The sequence below is a fragment of the Giraffa tippelskirchi genome, chromosome 10 (assembly GCF_054371585.1).
Source record: "Giraffa tippelskirchi isolate mGirTip1 chromosome 10, T2T-mGirTip1v1.2.pri, whole genome shotgun sequence".
Taxonomy (NCBI): Eukaryota; Metazoa; Chordata; class Mammalia; order Artiodactyla; family Giraffidae; genus Giraffa; species Giraffa tippelskirchi.
Window position 1 is genome coordinate 73,679,079 of NC_137284.1, and position 6,556 is coordinate 73,685,634.

The window sequence follows — 6,556 nt, forward strand, 5'->3', positions numbered from 1 at the left end:
AGCATATTAAAAAGCAGAGACATTACTTTGCCAACAAAGGTCTGTCTAGTCAAGACTTATCGTTTTTCCAGTAGTCATGTATGGATGTGAGAGTTGGACGGTGAAGAAAGCTGAGAGCCGAAGAATTGATGCTTTTGAACTGTGGTGTTGGAGAAGACTCTTGAGAGTCCCTTGAACTGCAAGAAGATCCAACCAGTCCATCCTAAAGGAGATCAGTCCTGGGTGTTCATTGGAAGGACTGATGTTGAAGCTGAAACTCCAATACTTTGGCCATCTGATGAGAAGAGCTGACTCATTTGAAAAGACCTTGATGCTGGGAAAGATTGAAGGCCAGAGGATGAGATGGTTGGATGGCATCCCCAACTCAATGGACGTGAGTTTGGGTAAACTCCAGGAGTTGGTGATGGACAGGTCGGCCTGGCATTCTGTGGTTCATTGGGTCTCAAGAGTTGGACATGACTAAGTGACTGATCTGAACTGAACTGCTTTCCAATGCTGTACTGGTTTTTGCTGTGCAGCAATGCAAATCTTTCATAATTATATATATATATATATATATATATATATATTTTCCTTTCCTCTTGAGCCTCCCACCCTCTTCTCATCCCATCTCTGTAGGTTGTCACAGAGCACCAGGCTCGGCTCCCTTTGTTAAACAGCTGCTTGCCACTAGTTACCTGTTTCACACATGATAGTGTATATATGTCAATGGTAGGTTCTCAATTCATCTTACCCTCTCCTTCCCCTGCTGTTTCCACAAGTCCATTCTCTACATCTGCATCTCCAATTCTTCCCTATAAATAGGTTCATCAGTAATATTTTTCTGGATTCCATATATGTGTGTTAATATATAATTTATATTTTTTATCTTTCTGACTTACTTCACTCTGTATAACAGGCTCTAGGTTCATTTGCCTCACTACAGCAGAGTTAAATCCATTGCTATTTTTGCTGAGTAATATCCATTGTAATTATGTATCACATCTTTATCCATTCATTTGTTGTTGGGCATTTAGGTTGCTTCCATGTCCTGGCTATTGTCAGTAGTGCTGCAGTGAGTATTGGGATGCATGTGTCTTTTCGAATTGTAGTTTTCTCAGAGTATATGCCCAGTAGTGGGATTGCTGGGTCATATGGTAGTTTTATTCCTATTTTTTAAGAAATCTCCATATTGTTCTCCATAGTGACTGTATCAATTTACATTTCCACCAACAGTGCAGGAGGGTTTTCTCCTTTCTCCTTCTCTCCACATCTTCTCCAGCATTTATTGTTTGTAGATTTTTTTGATGATGGCCATTCTGACTGATGTGAGGTGTGATACATCATTGTATTTTTGATTTGCATTTCTCTAGTAATGAGTGATTTTGAGCATTTTTTCGTATGTTTACTGGCCATCTATATGTCTTCTTTGGAGAAATGTCTGTTTAGGTCTTCTGCACACTTTTTTGATTGAGTTGTTTGTTTTTCTGATATTGAGCTATTTGAGCTGCTTGTGTATTTTGGAGATTAATCCTTTATCAGTTGCTTTAAAACACACAGGTCATGGTATTTTGTTACAGCAGGTTGAGCAGACTAAGATAGGTTTTTACTAAATTTCTTACTAACTCCTAGGATTATGAGCTATAATTTGTATTTTTGTTTAGGATTCCCCATATTTAATGTACTACTTGGTACCTAGGACTGAATGAATCACTGTTGAATACAACTTAGCTATAAAATGATAAATTAGTCCTCATGTTCTTGTCATCATTTGCAACCTGTATTGATCACTTTCCCCACCACACATACACAAAAAACCATGATGGTTTGGATAAATAGGGTAAAGTAAAAACTTGCAACTTGATCAAAGGCTTATAGGAAAAACTGTGTTATAGTGTCCACTGTGAGATTGGGTGTGAAATGGAAGGAATTTAAGTTCTGCCTCTGCTTTTTATTAGCTGTGTGTGTGAAAAAGTGTTACCTAACTTAACTTGTTTAGTTTATCTGCCAAATAATCTTTACAAACCTTTTTGAGCATTAGATGAAGTCATGTAATAAAGAAATGTGAAGGTTTTCTGAGTAGTTTTATCATCCAGTGCTATTATTGAAATATGTTTACACTCTCAATTCTTAAAAGAATAATTTTAGGCTAACCTAGAGAACTCTCTTTTGACTATCTTTCTTTGTTTCAAATGTATTTCCTTGTGGCAGGAAGTGATAAAAACACATGCCACAGACAACTAGTGTCTGAAAAGGAAATTAATGGTGTTTGTTTTCCCTCCAGGATTAGTAGTTTAAAAATTAAAAATAAAAGTATGTCTTGCTAAGTTTGGAAAATACACAGAATGCTTTGATTATAGTATTACAATGGACCTAATTTTTTAACATTAGTATTTCTCTGATATTTATCAATTGAAGTGCTTTTTAAATTTAAAACTTGGATCCTTTACATTTTATTTTATAAACTAAATAACTATAATATAAATTAAAATACTTATTTTTATAATTTAATGTAAATTATAAAAATATACTTATAATTTATAAGTTATTATAAAGAACATATTTATTCTTTGCCCTGTAGACTTAGGAACCAAGAGAAGATTTATAATAAAGCATTTTGAAATTGTTAACAAGCACAAATGATACTGTTAGTTTTCCATGTCAAGACTGTAATGCCTTTGATCAGATAATATTTTAGGTGGATTTTAAGCTATGATGAGATGTAAACAAGGCTTTTCCCCAGTTATATACTGAGAAAGCTCCAATTGTGATTGAGGAGATTATTTTACTCAAAGCAAGCTTGTTTTTCACCAGAGGTTCCTACACACCCACTAGTTTGGGACATTACTAAAGATGGTGGAAAGGTGGTAGGATGAGGTGGGGGTGCTGTGGCAGAAGGCAGCCATTTAAGAAAATTTACAAAAGTGACAATAGATGCTGTTATAGAAAGCCAAAATATTCTCATTTGAGGGAACAAATTCTATAATTTGGAAGAGAGAATGAAACTACTTTGAAATATATTTTATGTAATTAAAATCAAGATCAATGTGGTTTGCTTCCACTCCATAAGTATTGTTTTGGCTTTTGGCTGCTTTAGCTGTTGCCTGATGGCTTACAAAGATTCAAATGTACTTCTTTATGAGTAAAAGGGAGTTCCTTTGGTAGATGTTTAATTTTCTATTGCAGAATCCCTGTTGCTTGCTTCTGCTGTCAGGCTTGTTGATATTCATGCACCCTGAAAAAATCACTTTTAAGGCTTTTTGAGTGGAAAGGATCATGAGTGTTACTTGTGAAGAAGAAGGGAAGGCAAAGATTTGTAGGGATTATATCATTTCACTCAGGAAATGGCTTTGGAAAGTTCATTGAGGAACTAGTATTTGGGAGTGGTAGATATTTTTCAATTGCTTATAAATAAAAATCATGGTTTTTCATTTAATGAGCTGGAAAGAAATCATCTAGTCCAGTGTTTTCCAAACGGCATGTCATGAACTATTAGTGTGCCATGAGATCCACTGAGTGGTTGCAGTTAAACAGTGAAATAGAATAAAACACACGACACCATACCAGAGTGCATCCACATTGGAAGATTTAAGGGTTAATTTCTAAACATGTATAAATAAACACATTTCTGTATATGTATAAATATGCTGCATTTAATATGAAATGTCTTTTTCAGTATGAGTAGCACTTGTAGAAGCTTGAAAGCAATTGATTGAGTGTTCCCACTTTTCAGATGAGGAAATTGAAAGAGACTGACTCCCAGTTTTTTTGAGTGGGTCTTCTTGAGGTAGCTTATCTATCAACGGGTCTCTCTCTCATTATTAGAATTTTGTTTTGATCACCTCTGCATCCTCTACATTCCCTGCCTTATAATTTAAATTTTCTGTATTTTTGTTAAAAGGAGTTAGGTCGAAGATGCTGATTCTGGGGAGATGAGTCTTCACTGAGCCTCTGAGCAGCTTGCTGTGGGGTGCTGATACTTGTGATACCCAGTGGAAAAAAAACACAGCCTTTCTCTGTTGATAAGGCCAGTTATTTTTCATGGGTTCAATCAGATAGAAAGTTGGAACAATAACCTGATAGATTTCATCAGCAGATGCAGGTAATCTTAACTAGCTTCTACCACTTGTTTCAGTTCAGTTCCACAAATATTTATTGAGCTCTTGCTTTGTGACAGGTATTTTGCCAGCCACTTACCTTCTCCTCTGTGAAAAGTAAATATTCAAACAAATTGATCCCTCACTTTGCTTGTGAGATATCCCTTTGAGTTTACCAAAGTATGAGATATTTTGAGATTGTTTACCAAAGATAATAGAGATATAGGTCCATATTTTATAACACAACATGTCACTTTGGGACTCTGGTATGCTTTATCTGGAAGTGTTCTGGCATCTTGAACTCAACCTTTCAATCATTAGGTAGTCGTACAGTGATCAAGTTTATGTAGAATTTTTTTTTCTTTCTTACTTTCATAACACATTGATTTTATTGAACTTTCTCCCTGTTGCTATTTACAAAGTGTCAATTCTACACTAAGAGCTGATGGAGGTTTTTAAAAAAAATTTCTCTGACAAGCGGAGAATCAAGGCAGCAGAACCAAGGGGGACCCCTGTCTGGATGCCATGTGGAATTTTGTCCTTCCCATGCTGTTGCTGTTTTTTTTGTTTGCCTTTCTGTGTGGCAGTTTCTGAAGGTAGTGTTCTGTTTTCTGTCTTTCCTTCTTTTGTTTTTAAAATGGTTGTGCAAAGTGAATTACTTGGTTTAGTTTGGTTATTAGTTGAATATTGGCCACACAAGTCATTTCCTGAGGGAGTTAGGCATCAGGGAGCAGTGCCCAGATGGCAGCATGATCCTGCTTTTCCTTGATGGCTGTCAGTACAAAGCGGGATACCCATTAGGTTCAGGGCAGTGGAGGGAGATGGATGGATCAGCAGAGCCTGGTCTTGTTGGTGGAGAGAGAATACTTCTTTTGTTTTTCAAGTTCTCAGTCTTTAAAGCCTCTACTAATGTGAGAGACAGAGCAGCTATCACCAATATCCATCTTCAGAACTTTTCCATCAACTTAAAGTAAAAAGAGAAAACCCATGGTTATATGCCATGAAGGGGTGGCTGTGATTAACCATGTGTGTGTTGTGCAGGCCTGAGGACATTTCATCCCCAAGACAGTTGCTGAGCTTTTCTTCTTTCGTACAGCACTAGAAAAACTTCTTGAATGATATCATCACCTAGTTGTTTTATAGATCCAAAGCTTCCTTGATTATTGCTACTTCACTTAAGAGATATATTCCTATATTAATATTAACAGACAGAAGTCTTTTCTCAAATGACCACCTTACTGAGCAAGTTCTATTTTGTTGTCTTTTAGTTCTTCCACTTTCTATTTAATCTACTGGTGTTTGATGTTTTTCTTGCCTGCCAATGTGGTATTTCCAGTTGTGCATGGAAATTAAGTTTCTGTTTGAATAGACAATTCCAGGAAACTATCTGTTAAGGTTATAGGAGGCAAAGAGAATGCTGTTTTACAACTTTTTTTTTCTGGTATTCTTGGCATTATAAGGGGAGGAAAAAGGTAACAGTTCATGATTGGCAGGTTATTTTTTTGCTTTTAACTAATGTTATTTAATAAAAGAAATTTTGCCACTGATTGCAAAAGTGATCATTGATAGAATGTGTGTGGCACTGAAAAGATATCCTCCGTTTAATAAAACTATTTTAAATGGATCTTCCATGCACTCTGAAACCTTTTTTGGATGAGAGATCCTTTTGTATATCTGACTGGTTCTTTCTGTGGAATCTCAAGCTCTAAGATCCATAGAATCTTATCTAAAATCCTAGGGGCCAGGTGTGTTTTGGAACTGAGAATTTATAAGATTTTAAAATGGTGTAGTATGGAGCATATACTCAGTGTTACATGTCATGTCATGTTCAATGGGATCTAGGATAGTTACTCATAATAAAAACAATATTTCTTCAGTGAAATTCATAGATATTAATGCTAAATGAGATAAAGACAATAAACAGGCGTATGTCTTTCTAGGCCAGTTGTTGTTGCTAGATGCGTTTAGATTTATTGCCAAGTAAATTACAGAAAATCTTTGTGTTTTAGGATCATGGATAAGGAACAAACCAGAATTTCACCTATACTTTATGGACTTCAGCTCCGTTGGTTAGAAGTGGCTTGGCTCCATCTTCAGCCATACCTGGTTTTCCTTCGCCCCACTCAGTTGTGGGCTTAGCATTCTCAGTATTATAAACATTTTTGCTTCTGAGGCTCTACCTGATATTCAATTATTCTTCTACTGAATTTAATCTCTTGTTTTTCAGCCATTCTTTGCTTGGGTTCTGATTCTTTATAGTAGTATATTTGCCATTTTTGTAAATTTCTCATTATATATATATATACGTTGGTAATATTTCATTTTGTGTGTGTGTATATATATATATATATATATATATATGCATGTATGTATGTATGTGCATATATATAGGGCTTCCCAAGTGGCTCAGTGGTAAAGAATCTGCCCACCAATGCAGGCAACGTGAGTTCGATCCCTGGGTCAGGAAGATCCCTTGGAGG

The 6,556-nt window shown here is 35.9% G+C and overlaps 1 non-coding gene across 1 annotated transcript; it reads right to left on the bottom strand.

The window, feature by feature from the left end:
* Positions 1–5,055: 5,055 nt before the first annotated feature.
* LOC145524970 (U6atac minor spliceosomal RNA) lies at positions 5,056–5,175 on the bottom strand. The gene has a single exon (XR_014067998.1). It is a non-coding gene; the product is annotated as a U6atac minor spliceosomal RNA (small nuclear RNA).
* Between the last annotated feature and the right edge of the window lie 1,381 nt (positions 5,176–6,556).